Source organism: Dermacentor albipictus, chromosome 8, assembly GCF_038994185.2.
Source record: "Dermacentor albipictus isolate Rhodes 1998 colony chromosome 8, USDA_Dalb.pri_finalv2, whole genome shotgun sequence".
NCBI classification, from domain to species: Eukaryota; Metazoa; Arthropoda; class Arachnida; order Ixodida; family Ixodidae; genus Dermacentor; species Dermacentor albipictus.
Genome location: NC_091828.1, coordinates 23,578,565 through 23,593,355, shown reverse-complemented (window position 1 = coordinate 23,593,355; position 14,791 = coordinate 23,578,565). Strand labels below are relative to the sequence as shown.

General features: G+C 46.5%; 2 protein-coding genes across 2 annotated transcripts in view; both read right to left on the bottom strand.

Moving 5' to 3' along the window:
• Positions 1-14,791, bottom strand: part of LOC135907763 (uncharacterized) — a 331,017-nt gene that overhangs the window by 133,819 nt on the left and 182,407 nt on the right. The window lies entirely within an intron of this gene.
• LOC135912163 (probable 4-coumarate--CoA ligase 1) overlaps positions 3,238-14,791 on the bottom strand; it is a 116,332-nt gene continuing 104,778 nt past the window's right edge. Inside the window, exon 8 of the transcript XR_011507857.1 lies at positions 3,238-3,289. The gene's annotated coding sequence lies outside the window, so the exon portion shown is untranslated. The remainder of the gene's footprint in view (positions 3,290-14,791) is intronic.

Below are 14,791 nucleotides of genomic sequence, written 5' to 3'. Positions count from 1 at the left end.
AATGCGTACTCTTCTGTAGTGTGACCATTTTAAGGTGCACTGGCCTAAATGACACTTTTTAATCTGCCTTTTCATAACAAAAAGTCTTCAAAATGTGGAATCCATACAGACTACATAGTTAACAAGGTTGATGGCATGCTCGGCGACCTATCTTAAGCTTTTTAGACTTTCTTTAGTTTCTGAATATGCTTCTCAGGTAAACACTAGTGCATCCAAAGCTAGGATACGGAGATGCTGCATTGTGTTTTGCTTACGACGAACGAATTCCTTCAATAATGTTTCTTCAGAATAATCAAATTTGTTCAATGCTCTTGAAATACAATGGTACCACTGCAATATTTGCTACTCAAAAAAAAAAGCCTTGCGGTCATGCAATTATCTGGTTGCAAAATGAGATGTTTGTTTTTGATGAGCTTACTGTCAAACAATTGTCTTCGAGTTTTCACTTCTTGACAAGGGTCTCTCGTTTAGACCTCCTCGGTGATGAATGCTTCATGAAGCAAGCACCGTCTTAAGATTGGCATTTAAGTGATACCGAAGGTTCTTTCTTTCTTCAATCATTAACTCGCTTCTTGAGTCATTCACTCATTCACTGGCTGCTGTCTTGTTTGGCGGCTGTGCACGAGGTCGCGGGATCGAATCCCAGCCACGGAGTGCGCAATTCGATGTGGGCGACATGCGATAACGTCCACATACATAAAATTAGGTGCACGGTAAAAAATCCCAGGTGGTCCAAATTTCTGTAGTTCCCCACTACGGCTTGGCTAATAATCACTCGCAGCCACTTTAATTTACTCGCAGCCACTTTCCTGCGGAATTTTTATCTTTAAATGTTACCAAGTGATTTCTATAGGCTTTTGCTTATGTTGTGTAAACATACGTGTCTGTAACGATTTTACGATACGTCTGTTACGATATCCATCTGCGATCGCTGCTGGCTCCAGGGCCGGTATTTTGTAGCAATGCCTTTTCCCATTCTACGCTTTTCCAGGCTTTTCGCGCTTGGCCAGTGGTCAGAGCGACGGTACTGCCCACAGTATCAACGGGATCAGGCGGCCGTGTGTGGGGGATGATGAGACTAGCATAGAATAAGGCATAAGGCATCGCTACAAAATAGCGGCCCAGCAGAGGTAATCCGCAAGCACCTTCTACTGCACAACAAACTCATATACTGCGTATATGCGCCCAGAGGCACATTCACTGGGCAAGCGATGACAAGCAATGAATTGTGTCGCTGGAAAGCACGCACTTTTCGCAATGTATCGCAGAGGCTTCACGCACAAAGATAAACTGGTACATTTTCACTGAACTGCGTCACTACGCACTCTAAAATAACATACCACCATTTTGCAGCGACAGCCATTGTATCCTTTTTAGTTGGTAAAGCGGGGGCCTTAATAGCCTAGTGAAGCGCCTGCGATCAACAGCCGTACCGCGGTGCTGAGTTTCTATTCCCCTAATAGAGAAAGAGTGGCCATGACCCTCCATGGATCATGACCGACTTCATTGAGAGTTGCACTGCAGCGCCCCTAGGCGACTTATCACCGTATGAACGCCCCCGTGCGTGCGACCCGCTTCAATGTACCGCTTCTAAGCTTTCGCATCACTGTCGCCACTCGCGGCAAGAAGTGCAAAATTTAATAATTTGCTCGATCTCCGTTTGTCATCACAAATTTCTAGCATTGAAAACGAAAAACAGATGCTCAAAGAAATAAAAATGCTCGTTATTTTATTTGTTGTATTTTAACGTATTCGTTTGAGTGAAAGTGTAGGTGCAAGAATGCGCCGCATGCACCTTGTTCGCATTCGACGGAGGAAAGAAAGATCGTGCCCGAAAGAGGAGGCAAGCCCTTGACGCACTCGCGAAAGGCGTGGCAAGCGGCTCACGGCAAGTGTGCAGACAGATAGCGGGACAGTCACGGAATCGCTAAGTTGCGATAATCAGGTGATAGCAATACGCGGCGCTGGCGCATTTCGTTGTGCAGCCTTCTGCGCTTGAAACGTGGAAGCAGCGTGCCGCGCAGGGTGCGCTCATGTTGTCATACGCGGCTTTTTGTCTACATATTTTTTCGCCTGCAGCTTCGGCGCATTTCACGCCATCTCCGTTCACTGACTGCCGTCGAGCAAACTCGGGTAAAACACGGGTGAACGAAAAACTCGGTGCATCCTGCATAGCACCCCAACCCTGCAATCAGCCCTCTACGATTGGTTGAAAAATTTTCGGTCCCACTTCACTTGCCTGTCACGCGATGTCACCAAAAGCGCGGGAAGGCCCCATCTGACATGATAGGTGCACACTGATTGCGCACGGCTATGGCGAACAAAAAAAAGAAAACATTATTATTTTTGATTGGATGCTTTTTTTGCCATTAGCCATGTGCTACTGGTTAAAAGATATCGGGCTGCGCCCGCTTCCCCCGGTTCACCCGGCCGTCGTGTGACGTCACAGAGCCGCGAAAACTGTCCACGTCAAAGTGACGTGGTGTGTCTTGAAAAAAGTTAAAGGCGCAATAATGTGCCGAACAAAAACTATTTTTCTTCTGAATAGCCGGAGACTGCCCGGCTCTATAAGTAATAGAAAATGGCTGCCCGCCATCGCTCAGGCACTGGCTACTCACAGCTTCCAGAGAGCAAAGGTTTATTTGCGGATAATAAAACTTGTTGCGTGGCCATGTAGCGTCATCGAGCCCTTTCAGCACGTATACGACATCGCTCTGCAAACTCTTGCATCTGTTCTATCTTCTATCTAGGATCTGTTTTAGCAGCATTCCTAGCCTTCCGTTGCACGCCGCCGCAATATTCGACCACCCACCACAAGCAAAGTTAGGTGTAGGTGTGGCAGACAGCGTCACCACCGTCCTCATCCGGCTAACTATTTTGGCTGCGCTGCCCCTGCCCCGTCTAAACCCTCTCCACTTGAGCGTGCTCCAGTGTCTTCTCAGCCAATTACGTAAGAAAAATCGCGCAATACAGGCAATTCCTTTTTTAAAGCAAACGTGAGTGACCTCGTAGAAACAAAAGAGCGTTTGATTGGGCTATTAAGACAACGCCGTGGGTCATCGCCCGATGTTGCGTGGGCAGTTACGTAAATATGACGTCAGAATGTTAGAATAAAAACAGATTGGAATAGGTTTACGTTAGAGGGCTCAAGCTTTGCACTGTTTGTGTAGACTAAAGAGAGAAATAGAAATAGAACTGAAATGTTACACATGTTTATTCGACTATTTGATGGCAGTGCTGGAATTGTAGTTTCGTAATCGTTCGTTTTGGAACAGCTAACCATGGTTAGCTGAAAAAGAGAGAAAAAGATGCTACAACTTTTCAGCGAAAGCTAACAATTCCTCGACGTTCTATAGTTTATGTGTCGTGCACTGCGTCTGAATTGAAGTATATCAACAAATATTATAGTGCCCTTTGTATATGCGAGCATATCTTTTCAATTGTATTACTTGGTAGGGTAACACAATTACTTACTGCTATTCTTCATATCAGTAGAATTCCGCACTTTTGTTATCCGGCTCAGGCCCATTGTTTTGCCATCAGAACTCAGTAAGTGTCACCTAAAGGTACTCCAAATAGGAAAACAAATTATCATTTACTTGATAAGATTTCTGCCCTTTTCGACCAAACAACGGTTTGGAAATTGCTGAGTTCACATTAATAATGGTGGCTTTGAAAAGTGGACCAAAAATTTCAGGCTACCGCACTGCATGTAGTCGCATTCGAACCACTTTAAGCAAGCTCTCCGAACCCATCCTATGGCGCAGCACTCTGTATGGGCACGCTCCCGTGCGTGTATAGAAAGTTTCATAGCGATTGGGATACACTGGCACTCGAGGCGCGTTCACTCTGTGAGCCATGCTTTCATGGTGTCGACGTGCCTGCGTTACCCACGTGTGGACAGGTAGGTCACCAGAGAAAAGCGACGAAGTCAAGTGGAAATACCGTCGCGCTTCGCTCAATCGATATTTGACGGAGCCCGGACAGTGTTCTGGTGCTGGCAGGGGCACTTGGGGCGCGCAATAGCATTACTGCTGCGCGCTTGTGTGCATGCCCCATCGTGAAGCATGCACTATAGTGTGAGCTGATGGGACAGTTAACGAGAAGCTATATTTATCCTATCATTTCATGGGGAACTTTGAAACGGTGACGCTTTCCAACTGTCTCACCTGGTGCACCATCGAGGTACGACGCCAGTAACGCCGCTGCGGCCGTTACTTACCGAGCCAGCGTTCTTGCGCGCTTGAGACGAGCCAGCGCGCTGTGTTTCTGGCATTGTGCTTCACTTCATGGGCTCGAGCGCAAATGCAAGCCTTGTTATTATTATTAATGCTTTGTTTATTGCCGCAGTGGCCAATACCACGTTGCTTTGCATCGTATCCGTGCACTGGCTTGGGAAATAGATGGACAAGGTAGGTTGACCGCTGAAGCGAGAGCACTGCGGAAGCGGTGCTCAAACTTGCGCATCTCTTTAATTGCACCTATTTGTATTTAGCCTAGGTAACACGGCAGTACCTGATCTTCCAAGGTCAATAAAGAACCCCGTTGATAGCTGAAGTGGTTGGAAAGTCATCTCGAATCTTGCAACATAGGAAAATTTGAAACAGTTTCGATAGGCTAAGTCGTGCGTTTCGAGTTTTCTGACTTCTCAGCTTGGTCGCAAGCGCCTTGCGTTGCACAGCGGCCCATAACTGATTCTTTCGTCTTTGATAGAGTTTGTCTTTGTCGAACACTTGGAGTATGGCTAAGTGATGGCTAAGTAGCAACGAGCTGTTGCTACTGTACAAATATTTTTTGACATGTACCACAAACGAGTTCTGCCGTCAAAGAGGTCGGTGGCTTTCTCTTTTACCTTGGGGGTATCACTCATGATTTACATCCTCCTATGGTGAAATAAAGCGAAAAATATTAGGCGTATCGTTAAGAGACGGGAATAGGGCGGTTCGGATCAGAGAGGAAATCTGGATAGCCGATGTGCTAGCTCACATTAAGAGAAAATAAACTGGAGGTGGGCATTGAATGTAATGCAAAGAGCTGATAACCAGTTAGCCATTAGACTTGAAAAATAGGTGCCGAGGGATAGGTGGAGCTGTCGAGGACGGCAGAAGAATAGGTGGTGGGTTGAAATAAGTGAATTTGCCGGTGCAATTTGGAGTCGGCAAAAGACTGCCGTAATTTGCGATCGCTGGAGATGCCTTTCGTCCTTTAGTGGACATAAAAATAGCCGAACATGATGAAGACTGCATTGGTGGGCGTGGAGGTGGTCAAGTGAATGAATGCGTCAGCTTTTGTCGGGCGTTTTCGTGTCCTTTCAAAGGTAGTCGCTGACTATGTTGCACTAGTAAGCGACTACGTTTTCAACCGAATTCCTGGTTAGAGGGGTCAGCCCATTTACTACTTTTTTTTTAATACCTACCTTGCTGCTGGCGCAAATACCACATTCTCAACTGCAGAGAAGCTGTGAAAACCGAGTGAGGTTCATGGACAATAGAACAAAGCTTGTTCTTTTCAGCGTCTGGCACGTCTATTGTCATGCCTCCAACGACATTCCCACACTATGCGGGTAAATGATGCTTGCTGCTTGCGTCAGGTGAAATGGGCGAGCGGGAGACAGCGTCGGCATCGATATACTTGCGTCCAGAGCGATACACGACCAGGATGTTCTACTCTTGCAAACGAAGCACCCATCGTGCGAAGCGGCCAGAGGGGTCTTTCAATTAGTATAGGCAGCACAGCGCATGGTGGTCCGTTACTACATCCAATTGGTGACGGTATGAGTAAGGTCGAAAGTACGTAAGGGCCCACAGTATGGATAACACTCCTTTTCTGTAAAAGAGTAGTGTAGCTCCGACTTTGCCAGCGCGCGGCTAGCATAAGCAACGACGTATTTCTCAAGACCACGTTTGCGTTGGGCAAGAACCACCCCAAGGCCGACTGCACTAGCATCGGTATGGAACTAAAATGGGGCAGTGGGCTTAAAATGTGGCAAAATAGGAGGAGAGGTGAGCAGATGGCGAAGGGTCGTGAATGCGTCATCGCATCCTTTCTACAAGGCGAGTGGGGCGTTGTCTGCAGCCATCAGTTGGTTCAAAGGGCGATGATCATAGCGAAGTTCCTTACAAAGCGGCGAAAATAGGAGCAGACGCCGACGAACCTGCGTAGTGTCTTCAGGTTGGTGGGTTTGAAGTGGCCTAAGATTGTGAGCTTACGGGCAGCAAAGAAGCATTTTTGATGTTAACCTGCAGAGCAGCCTTAGGAAGGCAGCTTAATACCTCTCTGAGTCGTTGGGGGTTAGTCGGCAAATCAGGTGAAAAGACAACGACATCATCGGGGTAGCACAAGCACATGTGCCACTTGACACCGCGGAAGATGCTGTCCATCATACGCTGGAAAGTACTGCATCACATAGGCCGAATGGCATGATATTGAATTCCTATAATCCGTACGGTGTAGCGAAGGCGGTTTTCGAGCTGTCAGCCTCTGCCATAAAGATTTGCCAATATGTAGACCGCAAATTAAAAGAGGAAAAAAACTCGGCACTTTGCAAAAACTCAAGAGCATCGTCTATGCGCAGTAGGGGATGCACTTCTTTTCGCGTAATTTTGTTAAGGCATCAGTAATCTTCGCAGAAGCGAATAGAATCTTTCTTTTTTGCGAGGACGATTGGCGACGCCCACGGGCTATGCGACGGCTGTATCATGCCTCGCCGAAGCATATCGCTCACTTGTTCGTCGATGATATGGCATTCAGAAGCTGAGACAGATTAAGGACGCTGACGAAGTAAGGCTTGCGAACCGGTGGCGACGCTGTGCGATACTGTGGTGATGCGGCCAAGATAATGTTGATGGCACTCGAAGGAGGCGGTAAATTCGCGTAGCAAGCTGGTGAGTTGCGCGCGTTGTGTGGTTGTCTGAACACCGGAGAATGACGTATGGAAGCGCTTCAACGGCGGTTGATTGGCACTGTCGAGGGCGGCGAGGGACATCGAATGTGCGCCGTCGGGACCATCAAAGAGCAATGAAGAAGCGACCGTTTGCACGTAACCGAGGCACTTTCCGGGACGCATAGTAATCGGCGGAAAAGACAGATTCCACACCCACGTGACACCAAGGCTAGCACTGAGAGCGATGACGGCTAAGGGCAACGGAAGGGAACGGCTACGGACGAAGAAGTCACATGGCGTGTATAGCACGGTTGCGTGACGGGCTGGTGCGCAAGATACGGAGACCATGGCGGCTGACTGAGGAGGGATATCAGTAACTTCGACCACAAGCAGTTTTGTAGACGTCACAGGATCTTGGTCCGTGGCTGCATCGGCAAGAAAAGACAACTACCTCGGCGCGGGCACAGTCAATGATTACATTGTTTAACGAAAGGAAATCCCAGCCTAGGATAGCATCGTGGGAGCAGGATGGCAGCACAACTAATTCAATGACATGACGCGACTCCTCGATGAAAACACGGGCAGTGAAGTCTCCCAATTGTTTAAAGGTTGTGCGCTCGCACTGCCAAATAAACTGCGCAAGTGACGTTGTTACTTTTCCTTTTCGTCGGGAAAGTGCAGCCCGTAACACCGAAATTACTGTGCCCGTATCTACCAGTGCGAATGTTCGAATCCCTACGACGCATACCTCAAGGGAGGAGGAGGAAAGAGATAAGAAGAAGGCAGGGAGGTTAACCAGAATCACCTCCGGTTGGCTACCCTAAATCGGGGGAATGCGAAAGGGGTAAAACAAAGATAACAGGGACAGAGAGGAGGGAAGGAAAGAAGGAAGTTGCAGTGAGTTCACTGACGTGTGTGGCCTTACAGAAATTGCATTAATAGTCACAAATGGTCGCACAAGCGCGTCGTCCTTTAGAAGCACAAAAGCGCCTTCGCCACCTTATGGGCCGATGGGCGATGGGGGCGGTGTTCCAGCAGCACCTGCAGAGAAAGCAGCCGATTTTCCAGTTTTTGAAAAGCTTTGCGAAGTTCTTGTCTCTCAGGGGTGTATCGTGGACAGTGGCAAAGCAGGTGGTCGATATTTTCTTCCGTGCCTACCGTATGCCTCAATGACGTTGCAGCGGTTATTTCTTGGCCTTTGGCAAATCGAAAGGGGCGCAGTTCTCGCCTCGGGAAAGGCACCACTAAGTTTCCCTGAGCTAGAGGGCTTTGCCTGCGTCTCATCAGTGAGGTGGAGCGGCGGAGTGGTGATGGGGAACGACGAGCAGGCTTGTGGACAGGGGTTTCATGCAGCGGCACAGCAGATTGTAGCTGTCGAGGTGCCTAAGTGCTCATGAATGGGTGGTTATTGTAAATATGCAGCATCCGACGTCGACAAAAGCGCGCAACATGTCCCGCACTACCAAAATGGTAACAAGTTGGGCGGTTTTCCGCGGTGCGCAATGGATTTGGCTGACGTGGTAGCTGTGGAGCAGGCGGTGAGATGGGAATCAGGGGCAGTCGTGCAACAGCTTGGAGAGGTGAACGTGAAGCGAAGGGGGGCGTTGCAGCGACGTAAGCGTACGTCAGGGCTGTAAGGTTCCGCGCTCCTAAAGGGCACCAGGGAAAGAGGCTGAGCAATTCTTCTCGTACGAATTCCTTTATCTCGTACATTAGAGGCGACTCGTGAACATCTAGATTCAGACCTGAGGCAGTGGTGAATTCTGAGGACGGATGTCGTGTTACTACTCGCTGCTTTCGAAGTTTGTCGTAACTCTAACACAGCGCAAAGATAACACACACTGGGGTCGGGATTCGCGCCACAAAAACTTGAATGTCGTCGTCCCCAATTCCCTTGCAGATATGACTGACCTTGTCGGCTTCTGGCATCGTTGCGTCGACTCTGTTGTACAGATTAACGACGGAAGTCGTCGATGAACCTGGTGAAATTTTCCCATGGTTACTGGGCGCGTCCGTGCAGGCATTGTTCGGCATGGACTTTGCGGACAGCAGGACGACCAAAGGCTTCTGTGAAGTTGCTCTTGAACGCCGACCATGTTGGGATGTCGGATGCGTGGTTACGATACCACAAATGGGGAACGTTGCTCAGTTAGAAAATTACGTTTTTGAGCTTTGCCGTGTCATCCCAGTGGTTGTGCACGCTCTTTCGTACCAGGTCAGGCAGTCCTCGGCGTCCTGATCACCGGTACCCGCAAAAATAGCAGGATGCCGCTGTCACTGCACGCCAGGACAGATGACTGTTGGTGCCGTGAATGCAGCTTGTTGAGTTGGATCATCAGGCAGGGTTCGAGGAGGCTGAGCAGGATCGTCTGTCATGGGCCGATATGGTTGAAGGGTTCGGATTCGATGTTCCAGCGCTGATGGAGTCGTACCCAGCACCCTCCAGCAAATGTCAAGGTGTTTATTGACAGGGTACGCTAGGAGTGAGAGGTCGAAGGCGGTGCGGTAGCGAAACCCTGCGAGCAGTTAGAACCGGCCCCGTGCCTAAAGCCCTGTTGATGCGTCGGGCTGAGCGGCGCTTCTTCTTCGTTAAAGAACATTGAACTTTATTCGACCTATTCGTTCTTGGTACGTACAAACTGCAACACTGTTACCACGTACGAAAGATTGACGCGCCTTTCTATGTTTTTACCGTGAAGCTGTTTACCTCGACCCCGGTGTGAATGAGCTGCATGTGTTCTCTCGTAGAGGCAGGAAGGGGCGTATCCGGTGGTGCTAAAGTACGCATAGTGAGAAAAGCGGATTGTGTTAAAACCCACTTTATCGCGAACGCTCTGCAGAAAACGCCTGTAACTCTTGTTTTATCAAAGGTGTCCCAAAAAAATTATATGACAATTGGCCGCTCAGATGGCTATATCATTACGGCGAGTTTCATTTACTTTTCAAATTTAGTTTGTTGAAAGTAAAGTTGTAAATGCTGTAAAATCCCCTTCTGCTTTCTTTATATCGGTTTCTACGGGAAGAAAACGGTCAGCCGTATGTTTGTCTGCTTGGCTAATTAACTAAGAAGTATGGCCAATCACAAATTGGAAAACCAACGTGTTTTGTTTTGCGCACTCTTTCGATCTGCTCCCCCGTAAACCATGTTTTGTTTGGTGCACTCGCTTGGCTTGTCTGTCCAACCACGTTCACACCATAGAATGGGGCGAATTTGGGAGCACAACAACAGGTTCGCTGGCATTCCACCATCACAGAGTGGATTGGCCCCAATTACGGAGAGCCAATCCCACCCACACCCAGTTTCATTCCACAAATTTTTTTGGTGGAACGAACGACAAAATAGAGGGTAAGAATTGGGCAGCACACACAGACGTTGGCGGCGGACGTGAAACGTACTTTCTGCCGCAGGCGTCAAGAGAACGGGATATTTTTGGGTGAAGGTGACTGGTCAATAAACCCACACATGCTACCTGAAGGCATCAATGTTGCCGGATTCAAGACCCTCGTTATTTAATAAACGACAAGGAAGGGGATTAACCAAGGGGCCCCATTTTTATTAGTCACATCATGCGAGGCCAGCAATCACTGACACCAAGGACAACATAGGGGAACTTACTTGTGCTTAAAAAAATGAAACAAAGAAACGATAAATTATTGGAAATGAAAATGGATGAAAAAGCAACTTGAAGCAGGTAGGGACCGAACCCAGAACTTTCGCTTAGTCGTTCGATTTACCTGATAGCGCGCCTGTCCTCGAGAAGCACGATTATCCGTTAAATTAAACTGTGGTAAAAAATTAAGATGGAGATGGAGATACCGTCGTCCTTGTGACTTCCAACAAGGTGATACAAATTGGCCATTAGTGCAGCTCTCCAATGGACGCACAGTCACTGCAGCAGCAGCGGCAAGACCAACTTTTTCATCACATGGTATGGTCAATCTTCATTTTACGCCTTCCCATTACGTCACAGAGGCACTGCGCCGCCAGCCACGCTTCAGTTTAGCGTGCTCAACGTGTACTTAAAGCGTACTTAAGAAGTGTACTAAGTGTACGTGTAAGTATACGGAAGTGTGAGTACCTAAGTGTAAGTGTACGTAAGAAGTGTCAAAGTGGGTACTTAAGAAATGAATTCAAGGCTGGTATTTTGATTTAAATGCCAATTTTGAAAAGTAGCAAAAAGGAACTAGATTTGTATGACGATAACGTTCAAATTTCTAATATGATCATGTGCCACGAAATTTCTAGCTAAAATATTCTTGCGGAATTATATTAAGTGAGTTGACTGCGTTGGTTTTGCTTGGCAATGATATTCGCCTGGGTAGATAATTCATCTGTAGTGATGTACAATAGGAGTACATTATTGAGGTGTTTATTAAAAATAAAACATACAAAATTAAGAGCGCACTGTACAGGCAATTTTCGCGCATAGGATATCCCTAAATAAACGAGGCCGCAGTTTCGGCCTTCTCGCTTTATGTTGCCGGAAAACAAAGTGCACAAATATCAAACTTTTAGGGCTGCTACCATACGATCTGCTGTAAGCAAGGCAACTGGGTGATTGTTAAAGCGCTGTGCTCCAGTCGAGCTGCAATATGTGGAGCGATAGAGAGCATACCTGTGCAGTAGTTTGCTGCAAGTGACGGATATTTAAAAAATATAGAAGAATGTAAGAACAATAGAAGAAATAGAATAGAATGTATTGGAAGTTCATGAATGATCGCTAGCCAATAAGTGCCCGTGTTGGCAACCTTGCCTGAAGCATTGCTCTCATCGAGGTTATAATATATGCCCTTATCTAGCAACCGTGCGTCCCTAACCTCCAAAAAAGGACTTCAACTCCGCGAACGTTCGCTCAACAAAGTGCCGCTCGTTACACTGTGATCAAGACAGTAAGCAATGCCACTTCCTGGCGCGGTCAGTTTCTCGCCTCGTATGAGCGAAATCGAGAGGTAATTCTTTAGCACCGTATATTTTGTAATTTCGCTTCCTGGTATAGCCAAAATTAAGCGTCAAGATTGCTTCGTTCACTAGACAACGAGTGTACTAGAAATTATTGCCGTTTGCGCTTACGGGCGCCGTTATACCACCTATCAGGAAGGAAATATTGCCCTGGCAAAAGCTATGAACCTAGATGCCTCTTCTGCAGCCTTGTGCATCTGTCAATATCGAATTCACTTAAGCACTGAAAGAAACAGGGCTTCCGAGTGTTGATCCTTCATTTATATTGTGGAATTTTAACGTTATACTTCGTGGTAGAAAATTTTGCAGCGAAGTAAACAAGGGCCGCCCAAATGAAAATTCTAGCGTGAGCTCTACATGTGATGTGCATGCTATATTGATTAGGCTGTTCTCGGTGTACTAGAGCGACAGTTGTGGTATTCTAACATGCATCTCCACATTAAAATTTGATGAATCTGCGTACAGCTTTTTAACAATGCTAATAGAGAAGCTCAGAAAAAAGAACTTCTGCAATATTCTTTTGCGCTGAATGCCGCTTTGCTAGCTGCTTGATTGTAGCACATGTCCTTTCGGTCATGCTGTCCTAATCTTTGTTCTTTTTTTTTTCTCTATAAACCCATAATACGGTGTCAAAAAATCAACTAGCACAAGCGAACTCTTGCGGTAGTAAAACATTTCTTTCGGATAATTTTTCACCCATGACAAAGTACGACCAAAATTATGTGGGCACCTGCTCAAACTCTCCTCCCTACCATTTTTTGAGGAAGCGTGGTGGGCAGTTAAGAAGCGAAAATGTACATTCATACACCCCTACTCACATTCACGCCCAGATAATCGTTCATGCATCAAAACTATGTATGGGCACACTCTTTATCAAAATTACCGTGAATATGGATAGAGTAAGTGAGTGACAAGCCAAAATACCTCTTAGCTACAAAGAATCACTGAGTACAGAACAACCGCATTCCAAGCCTGGTGCCCCGAAAGAACAAATCTACCGCTACTAGGCACACATGTGAGTGATTAGGTAGAAAATCGACAATCACATAGTGATGACACGGAACGATGTTGTTGTGTCAGAAATATGACCAGCCGCTGATTCTGAGTGATAGACAATTAAAGAAAGGGAAATGAACGTCTTGGAAGCAGCGACGACGCATCTACTACAACGCTGAACGCGTGTCTGCATTTTTGCCGCAGATTCCCCTGTCCCAGAAGCTGCAAGTTGTGCCCCCCACCAGTTCGTTCTGCAAGCGTGTCCGGAGCGTGGCGTGACGTGACGTGGCGGACACGGCAGCGATTTTCCTGGTAAAGCACGACTGTTAGCTGAGCCAATCAACTGCGGCATCATCGGCGACGTCACAGCGCCAAAGCTTCATAAACGAGTGCTTCGCGAGAGTACGATTCACTTGGCAGCAGCGAAGACGCACCTACTACAACGCTGAACGCCTGTCTGCATTTTTGCCGCAGTATGGTGTTTTAAGACAGTATTGTACTAATACTATTGCATACAATTTTTCGTCGCTGCTGCCGGGTTTTATCGTTTTGTTTTATTCGCTTTTCTTTGCTTTGTGGAGTGCATATTTGGAGTTGATAAGGTATGGCTAAGGAAATAGCCAAACTAAGAGAGGAAATGAAAGCTGAACTCACTCAACTGAAACAGGAATTTAGGGATCAACTAAAGCAGTATCGTGAGGCATTGGAAAGGGACATGCGCAATGAGATTCGAGAAATGAAAATAGATCACAAAAATTGAATTCAGAGCATTGAGTTTGATCACGCCTCAGTTGAAGAACTCAAGACAAGACTGAATGCTGAACAAACTGCAAGACGAAAACTGGAAAATTAAAATATAGTGTTTCAAGAAAGATGCAGCGCCCTCGTACGCAGGGCCCGAGAACTTGAAAAACGCTTTGTGCACTCGGAGCAGTACTTGAGAAAGAAAAATCTCGAAATGCAAGGCGTCGTCAAAAAAGATAATGAGAATGTGCTGGACACCGTTCAGATGATCGGGAAAGTTATCAAAGAAGAAATTGTCGAGACTGACATTGATATATGTCACCGTGTACCCACCCCAGACCCAGAAAAATCGAATATCATTGTGCAGTTTAAATCCAGGACCAAGCCCGATGCTGTGCTTAACAAGGCAAAGAGGGCACGTCTTTCTAACAAGGATATTGGAAGTGATAACATTCACAAAATTTATGTGAACGAGCACCTATGCCCTACCCTAAAGCAACTACTTGGAATTGCTATCGGTAGAAAACGTGACCATGGATGGAAGTCCGTCTGGTCGTATTATGGCAGTGTATTCGCGAGGCAGTCTGACGACACACCCATTGTAAGAATACAGCATCACGAAGACCTTTCGAAGATATGCTAAATGTTGTGTTAAATCTGGTACTTTCTGTTCAAGATGGAATATTTTGAGTTTGCGCTACCACAAAACTTTCGTCTACAAGATACCAAGTTTATCTCTATTTTGCATTTCAATTCCCGTTCCGCTATTTACAAAAGTTACAGTATCTCTTGTCTTCTTAAGCCATTTTCTTTCCAGTTCGACGTCATCATGATTTCTGAAACTTGGTTTCAATATAGCTACGATGTCGTCGGCCTGGATGGATATACTTCTTTTTATTTAAACCGTCAGAATAGGCGAGGGGGTGGCGTTGCCCTTTATACTAAAAATTATTAACATTACGAACTGATGCCAGAGTTTACATTCATAAGTCTATACTGCGAGATGTTAACTGTCAAGGACAAGAAAAGGGTCTTATCAGTAATATACCGAGCTCCGAGAGGAAGTATTGAGAATTTCATTGATTGTTTTGGTAAGCTACTGGAGTTCTGTTCATTTAATAATGTTCATTTTGTCTGTGCAGGCGACTTCAATATAAATATTTTACATAAAAATAAGCATGTGCAGGATTTAAACAATCTACTACTAT